Source organism: Capra hircus, chromosome 4 (assembly GCF_001704415.2).
Source record: "Capra hircus breed San Clemente chromosome 4, ASM170441v1, whole genome shotgun sequence".
NCBI classification, from domain to species: Eukaryota; Metazoa; Chordata; class Mammalia; order Artiodactyla; family Bovidae; genus Capra; species Capra hircus.
This window is the reverse complement of record NC_030811.1, coordinates 59,945,929-59,964,902: the sequence shown is the minus strand read 5'-3', so window position 1 is coordinate 59,964,902 and position 18,974 is coordinate 59,945,929. Positions and strand designations below refer to the sequence as shown.

Genomic DNA, 18,974 nt, shown 5'->3' with positions numbered 1-18,974 from the left:
ACCTTTCCCTGACAACAGAGCAAAACTCATGCTCTGCAATCTGAAATGCATCACACCATCTGTTTCTAGAAGTCAATAATGGCCAGAACACATGCTCAAGAAAACAAGGGGCTATAGATGATCACATGAAGATGAACCGATCCCTTTTTGATAGATACTATCCAAATTTGTATAGTACACACAAGCACACACAGGCCCACAAATTTCACAGAGGTCCATGGGAGTCAAGAGAGGGTGTGATATTTAGTGAGCTTATTTAGTTGATAAATAACCCCTGTTTTAGGTCTAAGCCCTCTCCTACTGATGAAAAAGAAATAAAGACTAAAAGAAGATTGCATCTTCATATGAGTTTTTCTCAGCCTACAGTATCCTCTTTAAGTCTGTTTATCACACTCCCGCAAGAGGTGGAAGGCCCTGGGAGCACTGCAGAGTGAAGAGAATTAAGCAGTACAGTCTTTTCTGCCTTCAAATGGTGCTATGAAGGTAGGGTAATGAGGATTTAAAATGATGCAGTTTCAGCTTCTTCTCTTTTACCTCCCTTGATTACTATCGTCTCACCCCCCAAATGAATGTCTCCCATGTCTAATCGGATGAGGTGAAGAAGAGAAAATTACATTTATTTTAAGCTTAAAGTTTAGCCAGATGGGAGGCAGCTTAAGTTTCGTGTGAATATAATTTGATTATTTCCCCATCTCACCATCCCATGTTGAGTTGCCTCTGACAACTGATAAAATTCACATTTCCAAGCAAATCTAGGATTTAGATATAAATATGCAGAGTGGAGCGCACAAATTAACTCATGTTCTCAAAGTTAAAAAGGGTGAAATCGGACTAACTTCACATAAGAAAATTTTCGACTATGCTAGTGAGATGGAGCAAAATAGAACATAACCCATAATCAGATTTCAAAATTTTTCCAATTCATAATTTTTAACAGAATGAGTAGGAGCATTCTAGCAAAGCTAATTACTAAGTCTGAGATCAATTTTCTCATTAACTGTTGGTATAAAATTGGAGCTAGGCTCCATTTGAAGTAATTTTCCCAAACATTGACATAAAAATACGTGTTATGGAATAAATTAAAAATTTGGGAAATGTTATGATATGGGAGACAGAAATTTCAGCGCCTATTAGTAGTTCACATTTCTTTGCTTCACTAAGGCACAGGTTGAGAGTTGGAATTTCTCCATTTCATCCTTGTAGCCCACAACCTTTCTGCTTTCAGTTCTGGATCTTTATCCAGTATTATAAATGAAGGGGCTAGGAAGTAATGGAGTGGAATTTGGTGTTTCTTTGCCAGTCTGATCGAAGTGGTTTGGATCTAGAAACAGATACTTCTTTTAAAAAAAAAAATTTTTTTTTTTACTTTATTTTACTTTACAGTACTGTATTGGTTTTGCCATACATTGACGTGTATCCACCACGGGTGTACATGCGATCCCAAACATGAACCCCCCTCCCACCTCCCTCCCCACAACATCCCTCTGGGTCATCCCCGTGCACCAGCCCCAAGCATGCTGTATCCTGCATCGGACATAGACTGGCGATTCGATTCTTACATGATAGTATGCACATTTCAATGCCATTCTCCCAAATCATCCCACCCTCTCCCTCTCCCTCTGAGTCCAAAAGTCCGCTATACACATCTGTGTCTTTTTTGCTGTCTTGCATACAGGGTCATCATTGCCATCTTTCTAAATTCCATATATATGTGTTAGTATACTGTATTGGTGTTTTTCTTTCTGGCTTACTTCACTCTGTATAATCGGCTCCAGTTTCATCCATCTCATCAGAACTGATTCAAATGTATTCTTTTTAACGGCTGAGTAATACTCCATTGTGTATATGTACCACAGCTTTCTTATCCATTCATTGTAGTGTAATTTCTATACAATGTTGTGTTAATGTCTGCTGTACAGTGTTGTGTAATGTCTGCTGTACAACGAAGTGAATCAGCTTCGTGTATACCTGGTGGCTCAGTGGTAAAGAATCCGCCTACCAGTGCAGGAGACACAGGTTCAGGCTCTGGGTGGGGAAGATCCCCTGAAGAGGGAAATGGAAACCCACTCCCGCATTCTTACCTGAAAAATCCCATGGGCAGAGGAGTCTGGCAGGCTGCAGTCCATGGGGTCACCAACGAGTCAGACATGACTTAGCAACTAAACAACAAACAGTACATATGTATCCCCTCCCTTTTAAACCTCCCTCCTACCCCTCCCCTGTCCCATCACAGAGCACAGTGAGATAGTTTTTCTGATAGTCAGATAGTTCTGACACACATAGCTGTCAGATAGTTTTTCTTCTAAATAGATCCATCTTAGGAACAGAACTGCAAGGTATGGATAAAGCAAGCTTTCATATGTATCCCCATTTTTTTCTAGTTGGACCCAGTGGGGAGGAAGGGCAGAGACTCTGTCCAGATGGTGGAGTAAAAAGTAAAAGCAGTCATTCTCACCACTCCAGGCAGTGCAGAGCTGGAGTGGAGTCATTTCCACACTTGGAGCTGCCCCAAGCAGCAGCAGCTGCAACAGCAGACACGTGAGCGGTAGTGTGTCCTGGGAGAGGCCACTGCCGGATTGTCATGGTTCTGACTTTCAACTGGAGTAACCAGGCGTTTGAGGACAAGAGACCCACCAATCATTTTAAAATGAAGTCATCAACGCTTTTATATTCAGAGGCAGAATTGTTACTTAATTTCAAACTGGTACTTTATAATTAATTTCTATCAGCCACCTTTGTATTTAGGATCTTCAGTCTTCAAATAATTTGCGGAACCATCTGATGACCTCAGGGGCAGAACCATTACTGAGCAATATTTACTTGAGGGGCCCAGACCTTCTAAAGGGGATTTCTCTAGGACCCCTCAGAATCCCCATTTTTTTGTCGGCAGCACCATCTCCTCCTTTGGAAACCCAGCCTGAACATTCCTGTGTCTCACTGCTAGTGCCCTACCCCATCAGTTCTGTACGTTTAAATATTGTGTATCATGCTGATGTCTGAGCTAGCTGAATTGTCACTGTTTTGTTCTTTTGTAAGGTTGATTTCCTTATTTATGTTTTACTCAAACAAATGTTAAGATTTGTATGCCTTAGTGGAGGCGGCACAGTGTCAACTGTGATGGAAGAAGGTGTGGCTATGTCCATCATATTGAATTTGGAATTCTCATAACCTCAGGTAGAGGGTGAACTGTTTTATTTCTAGGTGAGGATAATCTGCTTAGAATCATTTCAAACTCATTCTTTTGAGATTTGTGAATTAATCTAGTCCAGGGAGAGCCTATAAGAACATACTGATCTGCTTCATTTCTAGGAAACTTTTAAACCTTTACAGTGTTAGTAATAGAGAAGTTCTCCCTTTAAGAACTTTTTTATGTGAGTTTTCAAGATATTCTAGATTAACAGTTTCTATTTTTGGTTTGTTCATTTTCTGATTCTAAAGTTAATAGAGATAACTTAGAAACAAAGATGTTTTAGTTTAACAATCTAAAGTCATTTTTGAAATTATCTCCTTATTTTTTCTTAAACCTCTCTGCTCTTTTTCTGGTGGTGAAACAGTTTCCTAAACATAGTAGTGAAATTAGAAAATTTTAAGTTAGAAAATAAAATATAAAAGATCATCCCAATAGTCATTGTTAATATTCTTTGCATTTCTGCCAATCTTTGGTGCATATGTGTTTAGAAATCTTGCTCATCATTGCAACCCCACATCCTAGAGACCTCCTGAAAGTTGTAAGTTGCTCAGCACATTCATGTACTAGGGGTGATCTTTATCATGTAAATTATTCTCATTCTTTTCAATTGAGAGGGCACCTTTGCATCATTTGATTAAAATGTTCACTTCTGAAACATTGTATCTGCAGATGAATGTTTGGGCTGTCTCCTGCCCACCAGGAACCAGTGACCTCTGTGGATTTAACAGCTTTATCTAAAGACAAATGGATGAGTTTCTGTAGAATACATGGATCCCCTTTTTATGGAATCCTTTTTAAATTCTGATCAAGTTTGCTTCATCAATACAGCTTGTGCAGAATTTTTCTGTCCTGAATATTGCTCAGATAGAGAATTTATTCCCAAGTCCTTTTTATTGGCATCTCTGTCCAATCAGTTGTAATTCTTCCTGCAGGTGATTGTACCCTCCTAGTTTTTCCTAACTGGCTAATGCAAGTGGATTTTCAAGTATTGAAAACAAATCTCAAATACATTGCTCTCCAGTTCCTTAATTGCTATTATTAATTTTGCTCTACCCTAAAATTGGCATGAGCCCTTGAGTCCAGTTTTCTCAGTATCAGTATGTGAGGCATTAAAATCCACTGACCCGAAATCACAGCCTTATCAGAGAATGACCCCAGAGTCACGTTGTGCCAAGGAAGAGTCCATTTTGCCTAGTTTTTGCCATTGTTCTCAAACTGCTAAATACTAGATTCCAAAGCTCAAGCATAAGTGCATAAACATTTCCATTAATGGACTTGCCACTCCCGATGGTAACTGCAAAACTCAGGCACCTCCAGCGCCCTGGAAGTCTGGCTCCAGACCTTCCTTCAATGTCTTACATGGTTGACTGTCCCTTCTTCCCAGATGGCCTGACTGCTGTTCAAGGTAGGCAGTGTTCCAGTTCTTGGTTTGTTCCTCCAGTCTTCTAGGAGTGCTTTCGCTGTCCAAATAGATATATATTCAGATCATAGAACGCAGGAGGAAAGCCTGTGCTAGAGATACTAACTTGGGAGTCATCGCCCTGTGAGTTGGGGGTAAAGTCATGGTATTGGGAAGATTGCCTGGAGGGAATTTGGAGAGTGACCAGTGTAGGTCTAGGAGATAAACCTGCAGGAAACCTTCCTTTAGGGACCACATAGAAGAAGAGGAAAGCTTCCCTGGTGGCTCAGACAGTAAGGAATCTGCCTGCAATGCAGGAGACCCGGGTTCAATCCTTGGGTCTCAAAAATCCCGTGGAGAAGGGAATCTTGGAAAATCCCATGGAGCCTGGTGAACTGTAGTCCATGGGGTCACAGAAAGTCAGATACAACTGAGTGACTAACACTTTCCCTTCACTTCAAAGGAAGAGGAGGACCACCATGCAAAAGAGAGGCAGGAGCAGGAGGGGCAGAAGCAGAAAGCACAGAAGCCAAGGGTCATATATGTGGACCTGAAAGGAGTCCAGGATGAAGGCAGACATCCTGGTGAAGAGAAGGACTTATGATCTTGGTTCTGGAATATGTATTATTAAATAACTTGTCATTTGACATCTTTGCATGTATAACTTTTGGATATTGCTGGCATTGGCTGACAGTTTTGCAGTTCACTTTCCATGCAGGTTTGTTCTATTCATCAGAGAGAGAAAGTACAAGCATGTCTAAAAATATTTTAAACTTTGTTCAGTACTGTTTGGAATCTTTTATTAGCAACTTTTCTAAGGATTTAGATTCCTTATTGAACCTGAAAATGAGTGCTAAAAGAAATCCTAATTGGATTAATACTAGTCATGGTTTCGATATTCCCTAAAAGCTACTTATTGATTTAAAATGCAGTCTTCAGCTCCCCTCAGATATTGCAATCAGACTTTGTTCAAGGGTGAACATCATGTGAACTGACAATCACATAAGATTTAAAACTCTGCCTTTCACACGAGTTTCAGATCCAGACCTTCTTTTCTCTCTTGGACTCTAATCAAACCTAAAGGGAATTGGCACTCACAAATAAATAGTATGTTACAGTGTGCATTTTGTGGGATCCTTCTCTTACTGAGTGGATGACATAAAATTGCCTAGCGTTCAGGGCAAAGGTGTCTGTTCATTCTCTTTGATGTCTCTGGGCCCACAAGCACTGTACCTTCCCCAGCTAGTCAAGTGGTGATGGTGGAAGAAAACATTTCTATTACTCTGTTGTTCAGTTGCTAAGTCATGTCCAGTTCTTTGTAACTCCATGAACTGCAGCTTGCCAGGCTTCCTTGTCCTTCACTATCCCCCAGAGTCTGCTCAAACTCCTGTCCATTGAGTTGGTAATGCCATCCAACCATCTCATCCTCTGTCACCCCCTTCTCCTCCTGCCCTCAATCTTTCCCAGCATCAGGGTCTTTTCCAGTGAGTCAGCTCTTTACATCAGGTGGCCAAAGTACTGGAGCTTCAGCTTTCAGCATCAGTCCTTCCAATGAATTTTCAGGGTTGATTTCCTTTAGTATCAACTGGTTTGATCTCCTTGCAGTCCAAGGAACTCTCAAGAGTCTTCCCCAGCACCACAATTCAAAAGCATTAATTCTTCAGCTCTCAGCCTTCTTTATAGTCCAACTCTCACATCCGTACATGGCTACTGGAAAAACCATAGCTTTGAACAATAGCCTTTAATGAGTTGCTAACGCAAGTGTTTTCCCTGAGCAACAGCCCATAATGAGTTCCTAATGTGAGTCTTTCCTCTCGAGGAGTGTTGGCTACTTGGTTAATATGAAGATCAACCTAACTGTGGTTTCCCTTGCTTAGGGGCAGTGTTTCCTTGTGCTCTAAATAGGATTAATTTCCATAACTTAATTTACCAGGTCCAAGAGGCGAGCTGCAGTTGCTATGGGAACATAACTAAATTTCCTTGTGTTAGTACATTTAACACATCAACAGTGATGCTATAGTGATATACGTATGTCTTCCTTTTCCCACTTTCATTTCCTTATCCTTTTAGATGGATTACTCTTGGGCAAAGGAGAAGAGGATTGATTTTCAGACTAGTTTATCTGATTAGTGTGTCACAGTGTTCACCCGGCCAGTTATTTTCATGGTAATTACAAGTCCAAGGATGCCTGTGTCTGACCTTTACCTCCTGCCTTTGGTTGGTGCTACTTTTGACAGGCTTTCTAGCATCACAGAGGCCCTTGCTGAAAGAGAGGAAAATATTGTTCATCCCCATACTCTGGGTGCCCAACCTTGTGCCCCAAACTGAACAATTGTTGACTGAATGTCACATGGCTTTGTGTATGGTGATAACTTTTGTTCATTCACCTTTCATTTCCACCAGCATGAATCATTTCTTTGCTAAAACTGAAAGGCCTCTTGGGTTAGATATCTATATGCACACAGAGTGTGACTATCAGGGAAGTACTTGCATTGCATTTCTAGGCCACATAATCTTTAGCCTAACATTTGCATATTAATGGATAATTGTAAAACATTATGTAAATTATACATGGTGGTGAATATATTATCAAATCAAATGGCCTTTAGAGGTAATTACAGGATGCTGCTATGTCAACTAGGATGCTGCAGGTTGAATGCTGAACATTTTCCATAGAATAAAATATAACCTGGGCAGAGTTTATTTCTGTCCAAAGTCATGAGTTGTCTTTCAGTGTGATTTTCAATTTTTAGATGATGAAGCTGATACTTGGGATGATATTAGTTGCAGAATATTAGGGGTTAAAAGAATAAAAGCCTGATTGAAAAATATTAGAATGTGGAAACTCTTAAGGTTGGTAATCAATTAAATGTTTGAGTCACAAAGTCCCATGAGTATTTATTTCTTTTATTGTACTGATTCAAACATACTTTCTTTTTATTTGTTTTTTAATTTTAACATAATCCATTCTTATAGTAAAATGCACCAGACAATACTGCCTCAAGTCACCCCACTGCTAAATGACTTTATTTATTGACATGAGTTCTTGAAGACCACTGTCTGCTTTATCACTCTGTTCTCGAGTCCAACTTGATATCTGTTCTGTAGATGGTGGCAAGAAAGCATTGTGGAAGGAAAGAAGGATGGAACATAGGGAGGGAGGAAAGAGGCCGAGAGGGAAGCAGGAAGGAAAGGGGAGGAGGGTGGAGGCAGGAAAGGATGGGCCAGTAGGTACTTCCACCATGAGAGTGGATTGTGGGCAACCCGAGTCACTTTCTTTGACTGTTTTTTAGGTTTACTGTATGAGGAAAGAAAGAAGGTTTCTCTTTAGAACATATATTTTTCCATCTATAAATGCTGACCGTATCTAGTGCTTAGAAAGGAGGCCGTCTCTGTAAATCTCTCGTGGTAGTCAATAGTGAGTGGTAGACTAAGATCTTTATTACCATTTAAATCTGTTCCTTTCTAATCTCTTCTCTTGTGTGTGTGTGTGTGTGTGTGTGTGTGTGTTTTTGAGCCCCTGGGTGTGAGCCCAGGCATGGACATTTTTGAAATTATGTTTAAATTCTGTCTATGTTTCACTTTATTTTTGGCTGCTCTTGGCCCTCATTGCTGCAAGAGCTAGTTCCTCTAGTGGCCACACATGTGGGGGCTGCTCCCTGGCTGCAGGGCTCAGGCTTCTCGGGACAGCGGCTTCTCTTGCTGCACGGGCTTCGGCAGCTGTGGCGCAGGGGCTCAGTCACCCCATGGGCTTAGTCGCCCCATGGCATGTGGGATCTTCCCTGATCAGGAATCAAATCTGTGTCTTCTGTACTGGTAGATGGATTCTTTACCACTGGGCCACCGGAGAAGTCCTCTAATCCGTTCTTCCTTAAAACCCTTATTTTACTTGATTTCCATACAAAACGATCCTCTTATCACCATTATTCCAACTATTTTTTGGTTCTCTGTTCTGTTAGTGAAAACTGGGGGTGAAACGTTTTTTTCCTAAAACATAACTGATATTATGCCAGGTATCTCCTTCCCAATAGCAAATATAAAACAGTAAGCAAATTTTGGAGGTCAGAACCTGAAATGGATCAAAATGGTCATTCAGATGTGCTCTAGGAAATCAGACTTAGCCTGAGTAGCCTTGGAGGTCAGAAACCTGTGTCTGAGTTCCCTGCTCCTCCTGTTCTGTTCCTCCCTGTCCCCAGCCCATCACCATATTGGGCTAGAACTTGGGATATTAACCCACATTTTTGACAAGTTAATTTACTTGGTTTAGTTATACTTTAAATAAAGATAATGGTCTAACATTATGTCAGCTGTAAAGCACAAAATAATTGTTGACCTAAGTTTTCAAGTTTTGGTTGATTGTTATAGAATTTTATGGGCCCATTTCTAACCAGACAAAGGGAAAGGGACTATGCCCGATTAAAAACATTCCTGTTGCTTTCTCAGCGCCAGGGTTCAGTTAGATGATTAAATCCCTGCTTTGCTTCTTGCTGATTCTGTGACCTCAGATGAGTACTTTCATAAGCCCTGCTGCACCAGCTTTTAAAGACCTGGATAAGGGGGTGGCAGAGGATGAGATAGTTAGATAGCATCACCGACTCAATGGACATGAATTTAATCAAACTGTGGGAGATAGTGGAGGACAGAGGAGCCTGGCATGCAGCAGTCCATGAGGTCACAAAGAGTCAGACATGACTTAGCAACTGAACAACAACAGTGATGTCTCATCTCATAGCTGTGTTGTGATCAAAAGAGGTCACAGATATGAAAGTCCCTAACAAAGGGCCTAATTCATAGAAGGTGCTCAATATATGTCTTTCCTTGTACGTAACTCTCCTCATTGCCAACTTCTTCCTGCAGTGATAATATGGAAACCTCTAAAAGTGACTGTTGTCAAAACTAACATGCCAACAGATAATGTACAGTCCATGCCTGCCCTTAGGTAAGTCATCTATTCATCATCAATTTGCTTTTTCTCCATTTCCAACTCAGATTGGTAATTTGGAGCCATTGGAAACTAATAGGAAAATGGAAGGCATTGCTATCATTATTGCTCTGGTGGACTGAGGCCTCATGCAGGAAAATTTGAGGGAGGCAAAGGATAATAAAGGAAAAAAGAAACCTGCCTAGAATTAAGCTGTCCTATCTAGGGCCTCCTTCACATGACTTCAAAGCCATATTTCCTTAAGTGGGAGTTAAAAGCTTAATCTCCTTGCCAGTTAGAATAATTCTTAATGACTAACATAGTACTGAATCATTCTTTGGCTCTGTGAGATACTATTGATGGCTGTACTGTAAAGCAATGAAACACAGAAATGGCTTCTGCCATACAATGCAAGAGGAAAATAGAGCAGCTAATTAATAGGCCATAAAATATCTGCTACTACTGCTACTACTACTGTTACTATTGATACATCCGATTTTTATGATGTCCTGTATGCAAGAAGCTGATACATTGGTTCATATTACTGTTGAAATTATGTTAAGGCACTCATGACAACAAGCACTGCAGAGGACTGTGGGTCATCAGGCTCCCTGTCTTATAGAACATCTTCCTGTAAAAGCCCCTAACTGATGTGGTGGTTTCCCTGAGCGTATCAGAATCCAGACTTGGGTTCATTAAGAGACTTCCTCAATACAGAAAACACAGAAGAGCAAAGGTAAGGGGACTTGTCTCAGGGTGGCTTACTGGGCTTTGGAAAAGATCCAGCATCCAGTTCTTATTGGAGACTCTCACCTACAGAGACCCCAGGCGGCCTGGACAGGACATCTCAAACTGATAGATGCCTCATGGATAGCAGCGTAATGCCTGATGACACAGGCCTCTCCCCACACTTCCCCTTTGTCCTTTATTGGGAGTAGTAGAAAGGAAGAAAATTACCATGGGTTTCAGAAATCTCTGAAAAATCCTTTTAGGCTGTGTGCGAAATTAGACCACAACTCTGAACTTTCTAATGGCTCACAGTCTTTGTGGAATCCTCCCACCAAATATTCTCAGATAGGAATATTGCCCCCGTGAAATCAGGGCCTCTTGGTTTTCCAGGGGGATCTGTATACCACATTCAGTATCCAGAGGCTGGCCTGGCCTGGCAAGCCACCCCAGGGTTTCCTGTATTGAGATTATCTGAAGACGAGGTGGCATCATGCTCTGGTAAATGGTGCTTGGCTCTCGCTGATTCCCTGGAGGAGGAAACAGCAACCCACTCCAGTATTCTTGTCTGGTTCTCTCTGAGTAAGCATTTGACTACCTGGTTTAGCCTGGGTCATAAGGCACCAGGGCGGGATCCCTTTGGACACAGAGGAGCCTTTTGTATTTAAAAACTGACAGATTAACTAGACCTATTTTGTGGTAGGGATATCCTGTTTTGTTTTTTAACAGGCAGCACACCCCCATCTAACAGATCACAGTTAGGTTTCAGCTTTTCCATGGGAGCTGTTCTTGGTCTAATCCCAGTGTGTGCAGTAGGAGTTCTGAAGGATGGTGCTCCCAGAATTAGTTATCTCGTTGTGAACTCGTGTGAAAAGCAGACTCTACCTAGTGCTCCTGTCAAGAAAGTCACTTAGAAGAAACTGCAACTGTTGTTGCTTTTTAATCACTGCATTTCTTTCCTCAAGGATACACTGACCTCATAAAAAGAACCAGCTCGGGATCTATAGTCAATAAAATAGCTTGTGTTTATAAATCACCTTTCCTCCAAAGTATAAAAACTACTCCACAAATTTTACTCCAACTAAACTCTTCTTGAATTATTATTGAGAGAGACAAGAGTATTATAAATTCTTTCCAGGTAGGATTGTACTTTTACATTTCTTTTGTTCCTCTCGAAGCACTAATGGTTACTGAATATTTTGTGATTGGTTGGTTGCTGATTACTATTAAGATCAATGCTAAATCTTACTGGATTGTACAGAATGAAATACGGAAATCTAAGGTTGCTCTTTCAGCCCAGACTATGAGCAGGCATCCGCCTTAGAAAGACTGGCAGCCCACTGTGTATAGTTGGGTACTACCCAGCTGTAGGGGGCACCATTCACATGGCCCGGGTGGTTCTGGTGCCCTTTAGAATTGGGCTCAGCTTAGTTGTACACAGTAATGCATCTGTGGGCACAGCAAGACCTGAGACTATAGGACTTATTACAGATGTGGTGAGCAGGTACAATTCCCCAAACAATTTCTTACCCTCAAAATCTCAGGAGACAGACCTAGTAAGACTTTTCACCTGCGGGAGGACTGGAGCTAACACTGTGTTGAACACTGACTCACAGGCTGGTTGGAGCAGATCCTGCAAATGGATGGTGGAGACCATGATTTGTTAGTTCTGGGAAGAGTTGCTGGGCTGTGAGTCTGCAGGGGGTGGGTTGGTATCTTGAGTGCTAAAGCTTTGATTTTAGGCTGGCACACATACCTCTGTGGACTCATGGGTCTTTGGCTTCTGCTGTAGCATCAGTTGTTAAAAGACGAAGGAGACGAGGTTCCGAGAGGGATTCAAATTGCCTAAATTCCCATTCCTAGTAAGTGGTCAAGAAGGAGTTCACCTAAAGCTTTAAAACTTGTGTTTATGCAGTATACTTTCCTGATTCTAGTTTGGACAGGTTATTTTATAGACACTCCAGCTCTTTGCTTCTTATCATTTTCTCTATTTATTCACTGGCCACAGAAGCCATTTTTCTCATATTCATTTTAATGTTCAGTGTTTACATTTCAGGATGAGCCGCAACTGCTTGTGACATGGCTGACAGGGAGACATGGGTATCTTGGGGAAGCTAAATGATAAGCTCCTTAGAAATCTGTTCCCTGGGTAATGGAATATGCCTAACTCCATTGTTTATAAGCAGTAGCATTATTGCTAGGACAAGAAATGCAATACATATGCTAATATGTGCATGAACAATTGGAAAGATGTTTGAACCAAAGAAGCTTGTCTATTTCACATTTACAGGCAATGAAAATTGAAATTTTTAAAGCAGATTTTCAATGAAGATTGGAGAGGTGCCAAAAATTAGAGATTGCTACATAGTGGTGCCTTCCTCCAAATTACTACAGGCATGCATGCTGTTTGCAAGGGGAGGGTAACATTATTGCCAGTTTTGAAATCCAATGATTCTGTAAAATATTACATAATATATAGTATAGTGGTATAGTGTTAGTCACTCAGTGCTGTCTGACTCTTTGTGACCCCATGGACTGTAGCCCACCAGGCTCCTCCGTCCATGGGATTCTCCAGGCAAGAATACTGGAGTGGGTTGCCATTCCCTTCTCCAGAGGATCTTCCCGACTCAGGGATCAAACCCTAGTCTCCTTCATTGTGGGCAGATTCTTTACCATCTGAGCTACAGGGAAGATCCCTATATAATATGGATTAATTATATAATATATCTTACACAAATCCCCCGGGTATGCTGAGTATAATTTGAATAAACATAAATTCTTAAATATAACTTGAATGGAGATTATATAAAATACTAAAAATTTTCTATTTCACATACTCTCTTATGATTTCTTAAAGTATTTAATAAAATATTAACACATTTTGCCTTTTGTTACTAACACCAATGTGCATAACCTATTGCCCAATCTTCCCATATCTTTGGAAATAGAACCCATTTCTTATGTCTTTGTGGCAGGCAGTTAATCAGTGTATGCTAAGGGACTGGGGGTGAATGTTATCACTTTTATTATCTTTAAAAGTGGATTCTGGAAACTATTACCACTGACAAAAATTTTAAATGGATTATTGAAAAAGCCTAGGTTTTGGTTTTCATAAGAGAAAGTAGCAAATACTTGGAGTCATTTGGGTTGCCTAATTCAGTTTTGCCAAAAATCACTTTCTTTTCTGTCCTAAGTATTAATATGATAAATTAGACAGGTGCCTTCAAATATAGTGTATCTAGTGTCTAAGAGAGGGAATGTTTTAAGAATTTCTTAGAATCATTTTCTTGGAGGGTACATGGGTCTGTCTTTGGCTGTATCTTTTTAAGAAATTGAATCCATAGTCTGAATAAAGGAATGCAAACTATACTTATCAGACTTTTCAGAGTATCCAAATCAAGAGGAGCTTTTCAAAATTAAAGATTTTTCTATGTCCTAGTAGGCTGAAACAGTGGGATAAATATCAAAATTACCTTTGACAAAATTCTGCATTTCAATTTAAAAAAATCAGTTCCACAATTTTAAAACCAGAGAAATGACTTCGATCAATCTTTCTGGGTGTAGAACCTGAGCATTTTACTTGATGACATTGTCAGTTAAGCCCTTAGTAAATGATTGTTAAGTAAAACCAGTGCAGTCTCAGGCTGTACTCACCAAAATAATTTCCAAATCCAAGAAGAGTTAATAGTCTGATGATAGATACACTTGCCTCAGACAATTCCTGCAATACTAGGGATTATTCTGGGACACCTATTTTAAGACTGTCCTTGGCAAATAAGCATATATTGAAGAAAGTAATGATGTCTGTAAGTAACAGTTGAAGAAATGGGATATGATTAGCCTTTTGTAGAAAAAGCTAAGAGGAGAAATAAGAACTTTCTTCAACTGTTTCAAAGATTGCCAAGTGAAAAAGTGTCTGATTTACCACATGTAATTCTAGAGGTGAACTAGGACCAATGTGTGTAGAGTTTTAGGAAATTAAACCACAGATTTTGTCTATTGTTTGATTTTGTTAAAACAAATGAATATGTACTGCAAAGTCTTGAGGTATTGCTCATCATGTTTGAACCAAAATTACATGACAGTCTTTCATAGTTGTTGTTAGTTATGAAATTTTTAAAAATGAATTCTCCCCATGTCTGGAAATGCAGATTTTTATAGGAATATTCTAATAAACCTACTTCCAAGGATAGAAAAAAAAAATGAGGACTTGATTATTTCTACCTGACACTCATCCCAAGACACTTGCTGAACATCCTATAAACCACAGGTGCTGGTTCCAGGCTTTCTCTGTGGAGACTAGTTTGTCATCATTAGAGGACCTCAAGGGCCTCCCTGGTGGCTCAGATGGTTAAGAAGCTGCCTGCAATAAAGACCTGGGTTCAATCCCTCGGTTGGGAAGATCCCCTGGAGAAGGAAATAGCAACCACTCCAGTATTCTTGTCTGGAAAATTCCATAGGCAGAGGAGCCTGAAGGGCTGCAGTCCATGGGGTTGCAAAGAGTTGGACAGAACTGAGCAACTAACTGGTACACGCAGAGAATCTCTGTAAGCAGGGCATGTGGTTTGGTGCTCTCTGTGGTGCTGAATCAAGGCAGGGCCTTTCAGGCATTCCCCCAGGCTAAGGTTTGCTTTTTACTTCTCTCTCTCTTTCTCTCTCTCTCTCTCTCTCTCTCTCTCTCTCTCTCTCTCTCTCTCTCTCTGTGTGTGTGTGCGTGTGTGTGTGTGTGTGTGTGTGTGTGTGTGTTTGCAGACACTCAGTCATATCCAACTCTCTGCAACTCCATGAACTATAGCACAGTAGGTTCCTCTGTCCATGGGATTCTCCAGGCCAGAACACAGGAGTAGATTGTCATTCCCTCCTCCAGGGGATCTTCTTGACCCAGGAATCAAGCCCACATCTTTCGTGTCTTCTACACTGGCAAGCAAATTCTTTACCAACTGCACCACCTGGGAAGCCCCTTACTTATCTCTGCCCTGCAACAATTCAGGTTGCATCCATTGCCTGTTGTCATCCCTCAGGATTATGGCTCCATACCATATAGATCACACCCTTACATCAAGCTCTCTGATGATTTTGCCTGCCTTTCTTAAATCTGATTGGCACCCAGCCTGCCTTGACCCCAGTCCACTGACTTCTCAAGACAGATAAGTTATGGAAGAGATTTGAGATTTTGAGAGAGCTTCAGTAGATGAAACATGATGTTCTTAGAGCTCTCTTGACCTATTAATTACATTTCTAATAACATAAAAAATCATCTCATGGTATATATTCATTAATTCTTGGTAGACTTAGACATGAGGCAAATATTGGATTAGATGAGTATGTGGCTGAGAAAGCATATTAAGGGTTTGATTACATCACTGATAAACTAGATATTAAACTAGAATTTTTCTTCAGTTTTTGTTTCTCTTATACATACGAAGTCCTGTTCTGGTGGCTGGAGATATCAATTCTTTACCATGGTTTTTGTAAGAATGAAAAAGCTTGAGGAAAGGCCATCACATAACAACTAGAGGAACTTCACTGACAGAACATCTTGACCACAGAAGCAGAAATCTGATAAACTCAGGCTGCGCAGAGTAGACAGTCATGTTCTGCAGATAAGACAGGGACACAGCTGGACACACAGGGGGAAGGTACTTCTGTCCTCCTATGGGGTCTCACCAGACACAGAGAAATTGTCTGAAATGAGCATTTTTTCTCTATGGACCCAGAGATCTATGATTAAGCTCGAATGAGAAAAATTTGTGAACATAAAACTAAAAAGAAGAGAAGGAACTACTAGTGGAGAAAAGGAACATAAAGCATAATGGAGAGAAAAGTTGGAAAATCTCTGATATATAATGGTAACTAATATAAAGCCCTGCATGGAAGCCAAACCATTTAAGATTCATAAATTTTATAGCTAGAATTTTAATGTAAAATTCCTTGAGGAAAGGATTCATTCAGATTTCACTAGTTATTAAGTTATAGAACATTGCTATACCAAATTATGCACTTAGTAAATGCTTTCTATGATACATGTGAGATGGGTAGAAAGAGAAAAATCTCCCTAAATCAAGGGGAAAAAACAGAAACTTGATCTTAGGAAATATAACAAATGATATAGTTAATCCTCAAGGTTCATCCTGTAAGGTTTTGTGATTAAATAAGAATTCACATAAAGAACTTTGAGGTGAAAGAAATTATGCTCATTCAAAATTTAGGCCATTTTTTTAACATCTGGTCAAATTCAAGGTCAGATTTATTAGGCTTAGAAAAATTATACAAATTACTAAAAAGTTGGTCCACTTATTGAATAATTCTCTTTGAAAGTTTTTTTTTTTTCTTTTTCCCTGACAAGAAGAATCTCCAGAATAAAGATGTCCTGGTGTCCATTTGGAAAGCTCTTTATATCATATCTCACCCAGTGTGATTAGGAGGCCAAGTACACAAGACCTGTTTCTCATCATCTTCCCGCTTTTTAGCACTACAGCTCTTTTACACATTTTGGTGTTACATATATCCACTCTGAAAGGAAACAATATTTGATCAAGCAGCATGTAGTAGCCAGAGGAGGAAGGAAGCTGAACATGTCAAAGGAAGAATTCTCATGAGAGATTCCACATTTACGGCAGGGCATTTGCCCAAAGCCCCTAGAGTAAACTGGGCCCTCCATTTGTGCTATCTTCTGTGGTTAAATTGTGTTCCCCTGGAGGGTAGTTAACCTCATTTAGAGCAAGCTAAATATCAATCAAAAAATATTTGACTTTCTTCCACAGCACAGATGAGACTCTTATAAAAATACCTTAAGTCAGCCTCTGAACTTGGCTTCTACAACCATTGATAGAAGTTAACTACCATGTAGACTTGCTCTACGGAGAAGGCAATGGCACCCCACTCCAGTATTCCTGCCTGGGAAATCCCGTGGGCGGAGGAGCCTGGTGGGCTGCAGTCCATGGGGTCGCGAAGAGTCGGACACGACTGAGCGTCTTCACTTTCACTTTTCACTTTCATGCACTGGAGAAGGAAATGGCAACCCACTCCAGTGTTCTTGCCTGGAGAATCCCAGGGACGGGGGAGCCTGGTGGGCTGCCGTCTATGGGGTCGCACAGAGTTGGACACGACTGAAGTGACTTAGCAGCAGCAGACTTGCTCTAAGGCGTTATGGATCATTGTAGGGACACGGCAACTGTTGACTCTCTTTCCACCTGCTCTTTCAAGGCTCTTGTAAGACTACTGAAAAATAGGACTGGGAGGTAGTTTTCATTCTTACCAAACACCTAGGTATCATCTGTCCTTGAAGGCCTTACATCTTCTTACTAAGTAAAATCTGTGATGGATCCATCTCCTCAAGGGGAGGACCAGAGGGCAATTGTCTTTAAACCCCATGATCTGATGTGGCAAATAGGGTTGCTGACCTAAGCTCTTGATTTCTCCAATTGTTCTAAAGAAAATGATAAGACACACTCCCAAAAGAAAGCCGCATTTGGAGAGAAAAGTGTCAACTGATTGCTAGGATTCAACATTTTTAATTTATTAAAGAAAACAAAATTGTTTTCAGTGGCCAGAATGACAGAAAGTGGAAAATAAGATTTAAAAACAAAGGAGGATGGAAATTGACTGCTGAGGGGGTCTGAAGTTTCATTTGGTGGGATGAAAATCTTCTAACATTATACAATGATGATAGCTACACAACTTTCAAAGTACAGTAAAAAATGTTGAATTTCACCATTAGGTGGGTGAATTTTATAGTACATAAACTGTATCTCATTAAAGGTATTAATTTTTTAACAGATGAAAAGGTTTATTTTCCAACAGAACAGGTGTTCAGGATAAAATTTCTTGGGTTCACATCCCCATAATTCTACCATTAATAGTTGGGTGGCCCTGGTCAAACTATCTAATACCTCTACATAGCAGTTTTCTTGTCTCTAAAATGGAGATAAAAATACCTTCTCCTTTGGTTTGTGAGGATGATTGGACTAATGTATGCAAAATATCTACCAGAATGCTTAACTTAGAGAAAGCCCTCAGCAAGGCTAGACCTTGGGAACAGCAGGATATGATTGTTCTGACGATATTAGTAGAAGTAAGTCTTCAGTATGAAAGTTCAAAGCCTGAAATAGCCTTGTAGAGACCATTTCATTTCAGGATGTATTTCTTCACCCAAAAATGTATTAAAGGAAATTGATTTCATTGTTTTCTCTCAATAAGCCTGCCTCTTTCCCTGGGCTGATCTGGAGACAAAAATCAGCTAATTCATTTTTGCAAGTGTGTGGTTGGAAATCAAAATTTGCAAGTTCTTTAAGGAAAGCTGGAAAGTTCTGCACCTTTAAGCTCCTCCTCCCTGCCTCTGCCACCTGGTTTCCTTTAGAATAGGAAAGCTTGGTTGCACAAAGATGAAGGGTGTTGAATATGCCCCATATATTAATAAGTATAAAAAGGCCACCCCACTGAATCCTTTCCGCAGCAGAATGGTCTTTCCAGGGAGAAGTGATGCAGTCAGAGAGAATCCTTTTGGGAAAGCTGATCTAGGGACCTTTTGCGGAAAGGATTCTGGGAACCCCAGAGCAACTCTGGCAGTGGTCAGGCTTCAGGAAGCACCTCTTCCCAACTCAGATCCTGCATTTATTTATCAAGTTCATTCAATAATATGTATTATGTGCCAGCTGTGTCCGAGGTGGTACAGTGTGTGTTTTTGTATTTATCCGTTAACAAGACAAGTGTGGTGGTCTCTATCTTAAAGGTCGACA

General features: G+C 40.4%; 1 protein-coding gene across 5 annotated transcripts in view; it reads left to right on the top strand.

Moving 5' to 3' along the window:
* ELMO1 (engulfment and cell motility 1) overlaps window positions 1–18,974 on the top strand; it is a 580,426-nt gene that overhangs the window by 367,713 nt on the left and 193,739 nt on the right. Inside the window, exon 1 of one of the 5 annotated variants that reach the window (XM_018047162.1) lies at window positions 9,510–9,528. The exons of the other annotated variants lie outside the window; for them this stretch is intronic. The gene's annotated coding sequence lies outside the window, so the exon portion shown is untranslated. Of the gene's footprint in view, window positions 1–9,509; window positions 9,529–18,974 lie in introns of those variants that run through there. 5 annotated transcript variants of the gene reach the window in all.